This window comes from Falco peregrinus, chromosome 13 (assembly GCF_023634155.1).
Source record: "Falco peregrinus isolate bFalPer1 chromosome 13, bFalPer1.pri, whole genome shotgun sequence".
Lineage (NCBI taxonomy): Eukaryota > Metazoa > Chordata > Aves > Falconiformes > Falconidae > Falco > Falco peregrinus.
The window spans coordinates 194,201-210,884 of NC_073733.1; the positions used below are offsets into that span (position 1 = coordinate 194,201).

Below are 16,684 nucleotides of genomic sequence, written 5' to 3' on the forward strand. Positions count from 1 at the left end.
CTTGAGCACAAACATCAAACGTAAAAGAAGCCCTGAGAGAAGACGTTTATAGACTTCAGCCATCGCTGCTTCTTCCATGTGCGTCGGTTGCATTCCGCACTACATCATACCGCGCCCATTCTCTGCTGTTGGGTCTGGGTTTTTGCTGTTTCTTGTCCATTGCTTGTATTTGTAGCTTATATGTTGCAGTCTTTTTTGAATAAGCAAGAAAAATATAATCAGTGATGAAAGATACCCTTTCTTTGGGAAAAGATCATTTAGTAGCACTTAGGCAAACATCAGATGAGTTGAATGCTTTTAACACATAGCATGAAACATGCTCTATAATATGAGGCCAGGTGTCGAAAGAGGAATTCCACCTGTTTCAGGGTAGTCGTTCCTCCAGAGTCACTGCTTTGCTTTGCAGTGACTGGTGCTATTTCAAAGCAGGAAGCCCCTGCGAGAATTTCCTTCTGTTCCTGCATGCTTTTGGTAATACAGAGAGTGTTCAGCTGTAGCTTCACAGCTCGTTCCATGTGTCCGAATGGACACAAAGCCGTTGCATTTCATCCGTGTGCATTTTGAACCTGACTGTGCATCTGCTAGGTGTCATAGAGTGCGTTTGGTTTCAGGACCTTGTCGGAAAAATGTGGCTGGAGAAGAACAGGAAAGGTGGGCTTGCTTTCCTTGAGTATGTGTTTTTGTGGAGGAAAGAGGGTTTTGCCAGGGTGAGTTACAAAGACGCCCCTCAAAGAAAGTGCCAGGCTAGGAGACTTGTCCTGGCCTGACTGCATTGCAAAGGTGTTTGCGTTTTCACCGGCGGATTCTTTTTAAGTTTGTCACAGAGAAGGCAGAAGCTGGTTTTTAGGAGCAGAGTTCCAATAAATCACTGCTTTGAACATTCAAGGAAAACAGATACTGGAGGTTCGAGAGGTCTGCAGGGGCGCTCAGTTTAGCACTGGTGCAAGCAGGAGTCATTTGTGGATTCCCTGAAGATGTTCAGTGTGTAGCCTATAGAATTTCTGTCACTGGCTTTAGAAATACTGTTGGCTGGTAGGCAAATGTGGAAAAAGATTGTTTCTTCCTTTGTGCCTAGCCCTTTGATTGTTATGTCCCCTTGGAAGTTTTTAAATCTCTTTCTGGACTGTAGTCTCTCCAGTTATCCATGATGTTTTCATAGTGACTGATTTGGCCCTGTCTAGGGTAAAAGCAACACCGGAATGTTGTTTCTCTTCTCCCTAGCCACTGCTGAACTTGAAGCTGGATCTGCTGGAGCTTCTCCCATGGTATCTTCTGACGGATCTTCAGAAAGTATCCACGTTGACAGGATCCCCTTTGCAGGGCAGTACAGGAGCACCGCGATGTTTTAACCAAAAATTACCTGATTTGAACAAAATGCTGGGAAAAAAGCTCCGGAAAGGATTTTGTTTACATAGTGCGTCTATAGTTTCTCATCCCACAGTTCAGATGGGAAAATGTGTTTATTGCAGTCCGAATGTGAATTCTATTAAATGGATGTCAAGCACATTGCACTTGCCTGTTGGCTTATTGATGCATAGGTGTTTTATTTTGCACTCGCCACGAGAAGCACACCTATTTTTGTCGGACTAGCAGAATGACTCACCTTGATTCTTGAGCGTGACAGAATTGTCAAAATGTTTCTTGTTAACGTAGAAGCATTATTTTTTCTCCACTGATGTTCTGTGTTTTAACAAAAGCATTCCCTTTGTTCTGCTTAATCCTTTCACCCTATGTGTTTTTAATGTTTCCAGTGTTACTTTAATGCTTAGGACATCATTTGATGTGATTTGAGCCTGCTGCTTCAGTCCAGATGCCGTGACTGCTTCTGCCGATAAAGTGAAATCTTTACCAGTGGTCATGCTGGAGGACGGGGCACTTCACGTTGCTGTCACCTTATGCGCCTTAGGTTTAACATTACTGTGAGTGTGTAGCAGTGCAGAGAGAGCTATGTGGTGGGTTTGGTATGTTTGTTTTGGATCACAGGACCACGGAACGGGTGAGGTTGGAAGGGACCTCTGGAGGTCATCCGTTCTAGCTCCCCCGCTCAGGGAAGGCCGCCCAGAGCTGGTTGCCCAGGACCATGCTGGCTTTTGAGTATCTCCCAGGATGGAGCCTCCATGGGCAGCCTGTGCCAGTGCCCAGTCACCCTGATCGGAAAGAGGCATTTCCTGACGTTCAGCCCCAGCCCTCTGTGTTTCCGTTTGTGCCCGTGGCCCCTCACGGTATTCATCTTGGGGTTTGTGTTAAAGGCCGCTGCAGCTGTAGACGTTCCCAGTTACTACATCGGCAGCTGCGCTGTACCTGAAACACTTCATGTGCGGGAAAAATGAACGTTAAAGTATTAACTTCCAGTCTCCTCAGCACTTTCCAAACCTTGTATGATAGGGCAGCCAATCTTTTTGTTGCTGCTAGCAGCTGACGGTACGGTGGCGGTAGCCCAGATGGTAGCCAGTGTTCTGGGACATTTGTGTCAATAAAAGAAGCAGGTTTACTTATTTCAGGGAGTTACCTGTTACTGAAGATCTGCGTTGTCATTTCCTGTGCACAGAAGTCAGTAGTGATCAGAAGATGACAGAACAAAGTCCCAGTTCTGGGAAAGGAAGAATGGTTGTCCCGAGATCAATTAAGACTGGAAAAATCTGGGGGTTTTACCCACTAATTCAAGGACCTGAGTTAACAGGCAGTGAGGAAAGCAATGAATGTTGCTGTGACGCTGTTCCTCTTTATATGAATACATATTTGTGAAGTTAATATACTGTATTTAATTCCAGGTATTCTGTTTCAGCTTGAAATTTAATAAACTTTGTCGTCTAATATATGTCTTTGTTTTATCGTTCCCCTTCTTGACATCACTTTCTACCCCTTTCCCTAACCGTACAGCTCTCCAGAGCGCTCTGCTCCTTTCAGCTCTGTTCGCCGCTGCACCTTCAGCCTGTCCTGGAGGCCAGGCAAAAGGCCAGCATGTGTGTATGTCCTTTTCCACAACTGTGTTAAGGCCACAGGCTGGTGTTGGGGTACTCGTGATCAGTTCCCAGACTTTCCCTGTATTTTAGAGCAGTCCTCCTTGTGGTTTGGGCAGAAGGTAGCAGGTGAGCTTCTGGTGGCCGTGGAACGCTGGGAAATCGCACAGGTTTTGATCCCCTGCAAAGGAAAAAGGTGTAAAGAAACTTCTCCAGCCTGCACCAGAGTGGTCAAAGAGAAGTTCAGCTTTTGCTGCTTTCTAGTGTCTCTCCACAGAGGAAGCAGGGACAGAACATCTTGACATTCACGTTGTGTTGTCAGTCACTGTGATAAACTCAGACGTGGCCTGTGCTCAAGTTTCTTCACCGCTCTCTGCTGCCAGCTCTTAGTGAGAGGGGAGAGCTCTTGGCTGGTGGAGCAGCAGAACAGAAATTCGGTGTTGGCATCTGCCATAACCGGCATTGATGGCAGTTATGGTGAGGCGTGAGGGCGGTACAGAGAAGGCCAGGCAATTCCTGCGCTCGAAAGTCCGTCCCCGGTGTCACTGTGGGGACACTCCTGATGAAGCAGGAGAGGGCATGGCACTTAGGGGAGGCTCTGAGGCCTGGAAGACAGGGAATGTCTGTCCCATCTTCAAGAAGGGCAAGCCCGAGGAGCTGGGAACTGCAGCCTCACCGTGCTGCCTGGGAAGGTGGCGGAGCACGTACTCTGGAAGCTGTTTCCAAAGATTGGGGACAAGAAGTTGGTAGGGAGGAGTCAGCATGGGTTTGCACAGGGTGAAATCATGCCGCACTAACCTGGTACCTTTCTAGCGATGTGTGAGTAACTGAGTGGACAGAGGAAGAGCAGTGCGTGCTGCTTACCTTGGCTTTAGCAAGGCTTTCTCTGGCTTGTGCCCCAACAGTCAAGTTCAGGTTCAGGAACTTCCTGATCTCTTTCCAAAGGAGAAAGCAAGCGTGTTTCTTGATTTCTTTGCTCAGGTACATTAGAAACCCTTTGGGGTCAGTAGCTCCAAGCAGGTTGCAGATCTTTGCAGTCAGTTGTATGGAATAAACAACTCTGTTTCAGAAAACCTTATTATGCCAGTTGCTTTTTCCTCATGAGCAAATGTGTCAGGAGTTTCCCAGGTTTTGCTGTCTTCAAAATACCACGTTGAATTGTGGCTACAAAACATGAGTTTTTCAGTTTCTCATTGGCAGAGCAGTGGTTGAGTAGTGCTGCTGCAGCACTAGTATGTCTACCCAGCAAGGCCTGACTCCTGAAACATCCAGGCGTTTGCTTATGATTCATTGCTGATCGCTGCCACTCCGTTCCACTGATGCTCTGCAGAGGGAACAGTTTAGAAAAGCCTTGAAAACAATCCATTAATGCAATAAACATAAAGGACAAATCAGAGACAGGGCAGCTGTCTTCTCCTCTTTGATGTTCCAGCACAGGCACTAGAAATGGGTAAGCCCTTGCTGAATGAGGGATGGGTGAGCTGCAGCTGCTTGTATTGTGTGTGACAGCCATGAAACACTACATTCTTGAAATACAAACGTGAAAATCTGGTAACTCATTTCTTTTTTTCTCTATAAACCGACACCTTCCTGCTGAAGTTCATCATTTTCATATTGACCACCTTTGTGATAGCAGAACCATGAACTTGACCTGTCTTTGCCGTGTTTGATCACACAGTCTTATGATTGGATGCGAAGAAAAATCACGGTTACCTCAGTCATAACCAGTGGGGATTAATGAAAGGGGAAAAGATCAGGTTATTGTATTTTCTTGAAGAGAAACCTTGGGTCGTTCTCTGCTTTCTGTTGCAATACAAAGATGCCAGGAAAAAAAAAATCTCGGGAGGGGTGGAGAGAGGAAAACTTTGAGCTCATGCAGCTGGTAGGACAGCTTGACCTACATACCACTGAATACTCCATTGGAAAACTCAGGAGAACCGTCTATTGCTAGAATTCTCAGTTATAGTAGCTGAAATACTTCTGTGACTTTGAAAATTATAAAATAATTCTTGAACATAAACCAGAATTTAGCTGAGAGAAGGAAAGATTTACACAGTTAATTTACTACTCCCGTTTATGATACCTGCTTGTATATCTTTTAGCTACGTAAGGGTACCAGAATGGGTTTGACTTTTACATAGCAGCTGGGGGGGAGGCAGCGGTGTGTTTTGCCAGAACATATTTTTCATTGGTAAAGCTGCTCTGCTCAATGAGAGACTATCACCAGAGCTGTCCGTTGTGTTGGGTTTTTTAAAGTGATTTATTAATCAAAGATGTATTGTCTGGCAATTTTTTATAGTTATGTGTTGGCTGCAGCAAGTGCTTTTGGACAAAAAAGGAACAAGAATATTTTTTCATTCTCCATTTTATTTTCAAGACTAGAATTCTTCAAAGCTAATTTTGGTATTTTTAGTTTCAAATCAACATTTTCAGAGCAAATTAAGTTGTGTAAAATTAAGCAAACGGGAAAGCAAAACTGTTTGCAGTAGTTTGCTGCTTTTCTTGGTGTGGTTTTGGCTTTGGGCAGCCTCAAAACTGTTTGGGTTTGCTTTGTATTGTTCTCCACCTCTTACTTTCCCCCAGACATACTCATTGAGCTTGGACAATCCGTGACTCCTACTGCTCAAAGGCTGTTGTCTTACGCAAGCAGCTTCTTTCTTACAGACTTCCATGAAACTCAATTTTATCTTTTTTTCTTTGTCAGTACTCCAGATTAAAAGGTTAACAGGAACTGTAGAGTTACATATAGCTTTACAAGCAAGAACTTAAATAGTTAGGCATACTGACTGCAAGGGGGAAGTCAGGATAAAAAAAAATGTAAACCAAATAATACTGTGGCTAAGAGATGAAAAACATATTACTGTTACTGCATTTGCGAAAATGGTAGCAATTTTTATGGTAAGTAATATTTTTTTCTCAAAGTGACTACAGTTGAATGTGATTTACAGAAATGAGCTGTGGTGTTTTGTTGGGTTTTTTCCCCTTTTCCCTGTTAGTGGGCAGGAAAGAATCAAAGTGCAGGGAGTTTTTTTATTGCTGCATTTGAGTATGGTCTTTTCGAACAACCTGCCTGCCAAGTTTGTTAGGAATCTTGCTTAGATGGCACTGTTTGCTACACTTGCTAATAAAATATTGCCAAATAGTAGCTTGAAATGTGTAGGTGAAGTTGCACTGATAGCTGAGCTGATTTAACAGCTCAACAGTGCCAAACAAAACTCTTCCTCTTTTCTGCCGGTGTGCCTTCCACCTCCCTTGTATAAGTTTCATTCAGAATGCTCTGAGATGCTGCAGCTCGCTAAACTATTAGACAAAAGAAAAGTTCTTTGCCAGATTGTGGAGCTGGATCAGCTTAGCGGAAGGGCTAAAGAGCACCAAAAATGGCTTAATGCGGAACTAAAAGTTGGTGCATGGGGACGAAGGAGGAGTTTAGGTTTTGAAGAGGATCTGATTCTTCATCCTTTAGTGGACCTGAGCTATTAAGTTGGCTCCAAGGTATGCAATGCTACCGTTTGAGAAGCTGAATTGTACAACATGTTTTTCAGGAAAAAATGTTGTGCCCAGAAGTTGTGGTAAATTCTTCTGAGTCCCTGTCATGTGTCCGCCTGCCCCCCCGTCAAAACTAAATGCATGATCTGAGTCGATCTGTCCTCTTTAAGACTATACGTATTTTCTTCTGATCTGTTTCTGTTATTTTTTAGAAAGTCTTGTCTTTTTTTGTTGTTGTTGTTTGAATTGCTGATGCAGTAGCTACCAGAAGGCGGAAGATGACCTCACCAAAAGCCAAGAAAGGCACAGCATCCAGAAGGGGAGTCCAGAAGTAAATTATAGATGGAACAACAGATTAAGTTGCTCTTTGCCTTACCTCTGGGTTGTCTTTTTTTTTCAGTTACTGTAGCACTGGAATCTATTTCTTTCCTTTTAAAGTGATGAATCCTGAAATGTTGTTTGTACCTGTTTTGAAGAATACATGTTTTATTAAAATAGATGTTTATTAAATAGCTGTTTTATTAAAATATTTGCATGATTTATGAATACTTCAATACGAATGCAAAGTTTTGCCAACTTTGAAGTGAGGATGTGTTTTCTTTATATACACAAATTCATGTCTTAAAGGCAAACTAAAGTGCTTTTTTCTGCTTTATAATGTAGAAATAAAGCTTTATTTACTTTTGTTGTGGGTACTTTATAAAGAACAGTGGTGTTGCATCTGATTTCTTCTAATTTTGAGTAAGTCCTATTGAGGGCCACTTAGATGTACACCAAGAGGAAGTCTGAAATGGTAGAGACACCTTTTAAATATTTTTCAAGCGTTTGAATTAAAAAAAGAGAATGTAAGACAAAAGTCACGTCCTTGCATTCCAGTTTGTTACAAAATATGTTTAAACAATTATTTGGAGAACAGGTAGTGAATGTTAGTTATTTTTTTCATAGTATTTGTGTTTGTGTCACTTTTCTAATTACTCAGATTTTCTCTGGAAAGGAGGAGACCAGCATTTCAGACGTAGGGCCCAGGGCAAAGAAAAGCACAAACCAAAACCCAAGGTCCATTCTCAACTGCCCCCTCAGGTTTTCTTTTTATGTTAGTGAAAAGCTGTAATTATTAATAATTTTGTAAAGTGTCTAGTTCCAGTGGAAGCTTGACTCACATGTGCTTCTCATAACAAAATAATGGTTTACCTTTTTTTCATAGTTGAGAAGCATGTAACCTTCCAAAAACTTTCTTAAAAGTACTTCCTTGCCTGGCTTTGAGTCGTTTTCAGAGCTGTAAGTAAAAAAATGCAGTGTTTAATTTTGGTGTGAAATATCACTACTTTACATTTAGATACTGCAAAAAAAAAAAAAAAAGTTAGGGCATGAACATTATCCTTATCAGGGAGAGTGCTTTATGAAGCTCGGCAAACCAAAATGAATGCATGTGAGCCAGTGGGTGGTGTATTTGTGTGGATGTCCAGTGCTCTGCTAGCTTGATTTTATGTCTGAATCGTTACTGAAATAAATATGTTGTAGCATAAAATGTTGAATGAATGCTGAGGTTGTGTTTTGAAAACAAGGGAATCCATTTTTTCTAAATAAAACTGGAATAACATATTTAAAAGTTCGTTTCTACTCTGACCGCTATACAGACTCAATCAGCAAAGTGTGGCTGGTGACTTTAAGCATAGCATTCTTTTCATTTCAGATGCAAAAACAGGACTGCTAAAGCCTCTCTCATATTTAAAACTCCTCAAACCAAACTATCATTTTAATGACTTGGTTTAATCATTTTGTTCAAAAAGTATGTTACACTCTTCCGAAGAACTGTTGTCAGGAAAGCATATGGTATTCTCTTGCTGTCTTGCATACTCAAAGTTAATGTCATCCTTTTGTACTTTAGTTGTTTGACATTTTAATTGGTTTAGTAACTTATTTACCAGTAAACTTTCTCTCTTTATTTTGAAGTTTACAAGGAGTGTGTTTTCTTTTGAGACTGCCAAAGCCAAATGCAGGAAGCACAGATATTTCCATATATTTGAAATGTATGTTCTGAGGTGCAGATTTCGTAAGCCATCCCTGCCTCTTCCCACCCCAAAAAAGTCCTGGAAAAAGTTTGTACTGGCAAGTGTTCTGCGAAGAAAAAGGGTGCTTTCCATCCGAGGTGAATGTTGTTTCAGGGCTTGCCGTTGCTCACAAGAGACTGCAAAACTACAGTCTTGGCAAGCAAGAACGTCTTTGGCTCACTGTGAACTGCAATGATGTTTTAAAGCGTGGGATGGTCAGGATAAGCGAAGCGGAAGGCTGTGATAATCCCTGCAGTGCTACTGTACATACCGCGTGCTGTATGTGCTTGCACACGTGTGTGTTGTTTTGCAGAACAGGGATAGGGAAACAGTAGGATTTTGTTGCCATCCCTGTTTGAAAGTGAAGCCCCCAACACAAAAGAAGCAAGCTGCCTTTAGACTGCATCTGCTGCTCCTGATGGCTCCAGGTGTGTGTAAATATTAGAGAACAGCAGGGTCCTGCATTCCCAGAGCCACGTGAGCAGTGCCGTGAAGACAAGTGTCCTTGCTGGTATTGCAGTCATGCTCCCAAGCTCTCCTGCTGTTTCCAATCTGTGCGCACAGCCGTGAAAAAAACGGACTGACATTTCCAGCACAGCAGGGAGACTCTTGAGTAGGGAACGTAAAAGACTCCGCTACCTATGTTTCAGAGTGGCCACTATACATGATAAATCTTCACAGGAGAGCTAGTCGGCACTTCAGCTGATGGTGTAATGAGGCTATTGATAATGAAGCACGGAATGCTTCTTTCAGTGCTTGAACGCTTTGCAGACATTGTTTCTATATTTTTTTTCCTTAATCTAAAATATCTGGCGAGAGAATCAAATTCAGGATGGGTATAAGATATTTTTTAGATGGTGCTGCTTTGCTAATTTTTACAGGAATATTTCCCAATAAGTTAATCTAAAATGATAATGTAATTCCCTATGTCTGTTACAGCTAGCATTAAGAAGGGGGTCAGTTGCTTTCCTGAGTAGTTTGACAGACTTTACTCACTGTTTTATCCTAGTGAGCTGCCAGATTTGGGATGCCATAATAACAGTAATGCAATTAGGTTTTCCGCACGTTGTCTGGTTGACTTCTTAGTTAAGAGTTTCTTTCCCTTTGGGAATAAGACTAGACAGACTGTCATTTGCTATTACTAATTCTGCTTAGCATTATCACTGGAGCTTTTTTTGCAATTAGCTGTCTTAGTTGGCTCTTAAATTTTAATAGCCAATTGAAGCTACATTTTAGCCAAGTTCCCTATCTAAATTGCATTCAGTCCATTAACAAAGTTGGTTAAAAGGCTCTTAAAACAAAAGCCAGCAGATGTGGTTAGCACTCCCATGTTTGCAGCAGTAGCAGTACCAGCCTCCAATGAACATTCTCAAGAAATGGCACTTCCTTCTAGCAAAGGAAGTGAACAAAGAATGACCAAAGTTTGTTTTGGGAACAAAGGCTGATTATGCAGAATACTTGTAGAAAAAAAATAAAATTGAAGTGCGTCTTTTCTGGAAGAAGGTGGGGGAGATGCAGAAGGGGGAAATTAATGGTTCTGCTCAGACTTGGCAGGTTCTGGAAAAGCCAAATAAATGAAGCTATGTTTTTCTCCATTTCAGCTGATCAAAATTATTAGCAAAACCATCTGAAGCACCTTGTGGTGGAATCGTCATCTTGCTGAGTTTAGTTTGTAAAACATCCTGCCAGACATTAAAAAAACCTGTAAGCATGCCAGCACATAGGCTCAGAGCACCGCTTCTCTAGTTGATAGACCCTATAATTTTCTTTTATACTGAAGACCATGGCTGGATACCTCAGCCTCCCAAATAATTTAATGTAACATCAGTCTGAATTTTTTATCCCTAATAACACTTGTTTAAATTAGATTTTTCTCCTCTTTTCTTTCTTTAAGGTGTAGACAGGAGATTAACAGCCTTTGGATCATCCCGTGACAAATAATGGCTTTCTCAGACTTTTCTGCTTTTAAAAAAATAAATAAATCTTTACTGCTGTGAAGACATCAAATATTAATACTGCTACAGTTTTAATACAGAGTCTACTAGTTGCTGATGAGTTGTTTCAAGGGTGGTTTGGTTTGCAATGCCCTGTATGTGTGACGATAGGTAAGTATCAGTAGCTTCATTGCAGGAGGTGTGAGGCAAACCCCAGATTATGTCTGAATAATCAGTGTGTGTGTGTGTATATATATATGTGTATATATATATATATATATGCTTTTACCAGCATATATAGTGGGACATCTAAATTAGAGTTTCCAGAGTGCACCACTTCCATTGTTCAATAAGACGTAGAGCTGGAGCTCTTTGAACGTGAGTTGGATCCTGTTGCTTGTAGCTGACCTGCAGTATCAAACCGACTGGAAATGCTCTGTGGCAGTAAGTGCCGGTTCCTTCATCTCTCTTGCTGTTCTGGGGGTGCTGGGCTCTCTGTGGTGATGCAGTACTCAAAGGGAGAAGGAATCTCATCTGTCTGACGGTTGATTTTCATGATGTCCTTTCTCACAGGTAGGGAGAAAGCAGATGTGGGATCAACTTCTCTGGAAATTCCTAGAGTCCTAGTTGATCTCATGGATAGCTTTATGCAACCGCATGCTAACTCACATGCATTTCAGTTTTCTTCCCCCATATTTTCAAGACTGAGCAGCTGAAGATTTAGAAAGGTGATTCTATGAATTCTTGCTTCATTTTAGGCCTTCTTTATCTCTGTAGATGATACCTCTATAGCAACAGTTTTGGGGGTTTGTGTGTCTTGTTGTCTGGGGTTTTTTTTTTTTTCCTTTTCTCCTGAAGTGATACATAAAAAAGGGAATATACTATTTCTGTGAACTGTTTTGCCTGGATGCAGAGTAAGCCGGACAGCTTAGAAAAATGCAGCAGCTCTAATTGGATGCTACAGACTAGTTTTTCTCTGCACTGATGTGCCATGTTTTTAAACGTGAAGTCAACCCGCTGTATTGCACTTGTACTTCTTTCTAGTTGTCTGTGTTTCATCTCATCTCAATCAAAACCTGTCTTCTTTCAGACTAGAGCATATCCTGCTCATATAGGCTTTCATGCCAGATTTTAATGCCCTTGCATCTAGGTCTACTGCATACAAATAACTGAAGCATTTTCAAATGGACCTCAAGTTCCACAACTGCCTAAGCTGCTGACAAGTGAATCCTGACAGCTTTTTCTCCATCACTGTGAATGCTGCAACAAGCCAAAATTGAGGCTTTGCATTTTCTCAGGGATATCCCAAACAGTAAAAGGGTTGTGGAGGAACTGTTATTTGATGGGAGAAAGATTGCCTCCCGTATTTCTGCCCCTTGTGTTGGCAGGTCAGCTTTCCAACCCTGCAGACCTTAGCTGCTGTGATGGGTTTTCATAAGTATACTCGAAAGAAAAGTGACAAGAGCACAGTGAGACAGCTGTGGAGTGTAGTAGAAGTGAAAAGAAAATAGACGTTTATGAACTTTCCGGAACTAATTCCTTTTGCCGAACCACTCCAGACAGGAAGAAGCTGGCACAGTGGTAATCTGCATCTGCAGCTCCTGAGAGAAGAAAAATGCTTCTTTGGCAAATGGAGCAAGAAACCTAGAAAATTAAGGATTAATATGTTCATTTATAGAGAAGCAGTGAGAACACAGTAACATGAAATACAACCAAGGAGGATGCATTTAGAAGACAAAAGAGCCCTGGAAGGGAAGGTACTTAGCTTAGAATGCAAACTATAACACGCAGTTCTTGGAACTGGTGAGTTGCACAGCTGAATGTTAAAAGAAATTAGTTCATACCACAAGAAATACACAATCTGTGCCTTGAAAACCTGAAGGTACTTTTCTTTTCTGCCAGGAGAGGAGTGGAAGACTGGATCTACTTGAAAGTAAGTAACCCTCCAGCTAATTTTATCTATCTGCTGCTAAACTTCAACAAAAATAGTTTTATTAATAAACTGAATTCCTTTCTGAAAACAGATATATCTATAAAAAATAAAAATGCCTTTATTCCTGCTTTCTCACTAATCTGTCGTTATGGAATTGTTTCCTTTGGAATGGTGAAGGTGGATCTGCACTAGCACATGTGCAGTCCCTGACTCACTTCTAATAACGCTTGGTGATAGCCATAGAGAAAGGTATAGAGTAAACGGCACCACATTCAGAAGACAATATGGTGCTGAAAATATCTGGACATGGTCTAACAGCTAGTTCCTTTTGTCACCGATGGAGCTGATGATCAGTAATTTGTAGGATTTGGGGGGTTTTAATCAGTGTTGTCAAACCTGGGATGAGGTGGAATTTAGAACTCTCTCTTACCCAGACCAAATGTTATTTGATACACCACTTGAGAGACTGACAACATTTTTTGCCTCTGTTATCTTCATACATTAGCTGGTTCCATGTGTGGCAGTGAGTTACCTCACTGATTGCTTATTTCCTTTCCTCAGGTCAAAGCCCTCCTAAAAACAGCTTTGAAACTTGTCATCCATTTCTGGTGTAAGTGCAACACAAGGTTTTCTTTAAATCTGACCAGAATACTTTTTTCTCTGTGTGAAAACTATTCTGTTTTGGGGATGAATTCCATTGTTTCTATGGAAAGCTTGAGTTTTCTGAGGTGGTAGTGCCCAAAATATCATTTGAAGCCAGTAAGAGCTGCGGTTATCCAGTATCACTGAAAATCAGGTTTATGTTCCTCTAAAAATATACCCCTTGCCTATTTTATTTTACTGCAAAGACAACTGCTGTTGCTGTGGCATTGCCAGATGGAGCTGTACATAGACTTGGGGCAAGTGGGAATGTTGAGGGGGGCGTTTGGGAGGGCAGGGAGTCCCTGCTGGTAGCAGCACTTGCCCTGCCAGGGGACAGAGCAGGCTTTGGGAGGGGGTGCTGGGGAGTTCCTTGTATCGCTTCTCTGCAGGAGCAGCTGTGGCAGGCTTACCTGGGTGATGACCTTAATGAGAGGAGGTTTCTTGTGGGGCATGCATCCCCAGGAGAGGCTGCACTTGAGATCTGACCTTTGTTTTCCTTTCATGCCGGGTGTTTGTAGGCCTTGAAATGCTGCTGTGGGCTCAGATGGGCAGTTAAGGCAAGGAGGGATTAGTTCCCAGGGACAGGGATGTGTAGTAAGAGTTGGGCTCTCTCAAAACACAAACCAGCTTTGTGGGCCGAGACTAGCAGGACTAATGATGGGCATTTCTGGAGGGGTTTGCACCTTCAGAGCTCTTGGCAAATGTCAGCCAGTTTGCCTGCTGCCCTGCGACTGCTGCTCACTGGGAAGGAGAAATCCTGCTCTCCCAAGTGAATGCTCCTCCCCAGCTGCTTTTCAGCTGACTTTGCCAGCAAGGCTGGAACAAGGGCTGCCCTTCTGTGCAGGTACTGTGGGTAGCACGGAGATGCAGCCCAGCAGGCTTGACAGTGTGGAGGTGCTGGTCTGACCTCCCAGGGTTCCCTCTCGAGTTCAGGGCAGGGAGGGACCAGTGCACCCACCGAGGCAGAAAAGCTTTCTGAGCTGTGGAGAGGAGCAAAGCTGAGCCCAGGGACCGAAGCTGCCGTTACAGACTCCAGTGTCCTGCCTGAAGGGAAGTTTGCTGTCTGAGCTGCTGCCTGTGCTCGGGCAGGGAGGGCTTGCAAAGCAGCGAAGCGGGGAGCCGTGTTCTGTCAGCAGCTGGAGCCTTTCAGAGTCGGCCTGCAAAGCTGCCGCTGCCCTTGCTGATGCAGAAGTGTTCCTCACGAGGTGGCTGCCTGACCAGTCTCATTGCTGGGCTGGTTACCCAGACCTGCCCCTTGTGGAGATGCATCAGGTCTCCTTGCCGCCCAGCTGTTCCTTGTGAAGGCTCGGTGTAGCTAGCTTGGTTAAGCCCAGATGGATCTTTCACGAGCTATCGTTTGTAAAAGGAGTTCTCAGTGCCGGGGAGAGCAGCCAGGAAAGAAAAAGGTTGCAAAGAGGGTTGGAAATCTCTGTCTTCTAGTCCTAGGGAAATGAAACTGAAGCCATCTTCTGGCGTGCAGCCCAGCAAGTTCCTGTGAGCCTGTCTGGGAGAAATTAGCATCCAGTTAAAAAGGTGGGAGTGGCAGCCAGGGAGGAGGGTTACAAGAAGGCATCTGCCTTGAGGCTGTGCTAAAGGGAAACTGTAGGTGCTTGTTTCTCAGCAGTTCAGCTGAGGGATGCCTCTAGGAAGAAGGTCCTGGTGCCAGGGCATAATTGTCCTTGGCCTGTTCTTTTTTTCTTTAGTGACAGAGGGTGCCGAGGGCTGAAGGCACCGGCTGGATGCTCAGTGCCCTTTCATTTCCCTCTGCAAGGGTTTTGGGTGCGTGAGAGAGGCAGGCAGCTGTGACCCGGCTGCAGATGTGCTGGGCACGTCAGCCCGCAGCAAACATGGAGTCTGACACCTTGTGCCTCCTATGGGACAAGACCCTGCTTGTAAGCAGTTGCTGGAGAAAAGCTGGTGCATAATCAACTTCTACCTTAATTGTCCTGTGCAGTATCATCTGCACCTGGGTTCTATCCACAGAGCTGAGATGCTGGTTTCCCTGCCTTTCAGGACTGCTACAGGTGCGTGTTTTCAAGATCTGTTGGTCTAGCCAGCATGCTGTAAGGGTACGAGTAACAAGGTTTGTCAGTAATGCTTCTTGTGCCTATCTTTGACCAGACTAACTTGGTATCATTTTCTACTAAGAAAGCTTATTCTGTGTGCTGCTCAAAACACTGGGCTGCTCGGGCATTAGAGAGAGGAGAGAGAAGCCTCGCCATAGTATTCACAGCACTGTTGAATGGGAGCTGTTTGCTGGCCCTTGTGACTTTGTCTTTTCCCGAGGAAGTATTGCTGGGCTTGCCTGGCGGGTAGAAAAGTTGAGTCCCTGTGAGATCCAACAGCTTGCCTGGACCCTGGCAGAGTTGTAATTAGATGAGTGCAAATTTGTGACCTTCAGTGTCATCCTTGGTCTGTCTTATGTGCTGCTTCTGGCATGGGGGGGGGGCGGGGGCAGGGGGGGAATTATTTTTTTCTGTCTATAGGACAGAGGAAAGGGTGGTGGCTTGGTTTAAGGCAGTTGGGAAGGTTTCTTCTTTGTGGCCTGGTTGCCCTGGGAGTCCACGTGCTGCTTTGTAAGGGAAGGTTGCAAGGATGTCTTCCCCCTTGAAAGGCAGGATGGTGGATACACATACCTTCTCTTACGCTCATGGTTATAGAATGTCACCTGGGTGTGCTGAAGCTTCCTAGAACACTTGAATACCTGAACTGCAGGCTGTGAGATTCCTGCAGGCCGTGCTAGGGCCCCCAGCTTGTGTGCTGGGACCTTGCTCCTGCGTTGGCTGGTGCCTGGAGGCAGAGGCGTGCTGGAAAGGCTTTGGGCATTGCGGCTGTTTCAGCCAGCACCCCACTCCTCGCTGCTTGCAGGAACTGGAGGGTTCCCAGGCACGGCACAGTCCTTGTGTGCTGTCTTTCCTGATTGCAGGTTAATTCCTTCCTGACCGAAGGAGCCCTTATTTACCAAAATTTCATCTGCTCCTGCTGTTTATTGCCCCCTGAAATCCTCCTCCTCTCCTGCTGTCCTTGCTGTCCTTCCAAGGGCAGCCAGTTGTGTTCCTGCTGCGGTGGGGAGAGGGATGGAGTCAGGATGGGGTCAGCGGTTGGCAGCTGACAGCTTCTTTTTGCGTTTCCATCTGTTCTTTCTCTTCCCTTCTAATGAGATCAGGTGCCAGAGTGCACCGGGAAGACTTTCCAGTGTGAGAGGAAGGCACACAGGGTGTACTGGGGTCTTGCTTTTGTCCTTGGCAGAGAGGCTGCTCGCATCCAGCCTGCACCATCTTGAGCTGCTCCTATAACGCACGTGGTGACGGGGAACACGCTCTGCAGTGAGCCTGACAGCTCCGGCTTGAGGGGGTCTGTCCTGCAACTCCGAGCCTCGATTGAAACTTGGAGCTGCTAGTGCTGATGGCTGCAGAGGTGCAAACCTGCCTGTTCCTGGACCCACTGGGGCGCCTGTCTCTTGATTGTGTTGCCCTTCTATTTTTTTGTGATGTGGCTGCTGCCTTGTCTTCTAAAATGCCAGCTGTTTCAGATGATAGCAGTGGCTTGACAGGTGCATTTTTTCAGGCCCCTGGTGCTCCCTACACAGACCTGTCAGCTTTTCTGATCGCCCCCTCTAATGAGTGGCTCCACTCCTTTGTGTTTTGGAGGGGCTTCCCCTCTGCTTTTGGGGCCATA

At 44.1% G+C, this 16,684-nt stretch overlaps 1 pseudogene; it reads left to right on the plus strand.

Moving 5' to 3' along the window:
- The window catches only part of LOC129785600 (ankyrin repeat domain-containing protein 26-like), a 43,909-nt pseudogene extending 42,398 nt beyond the window's left edge, over positions 1–1,511 (plus strand).
- Positions 1,512–16,684: the final 15,173 nt, after the last annotated feature.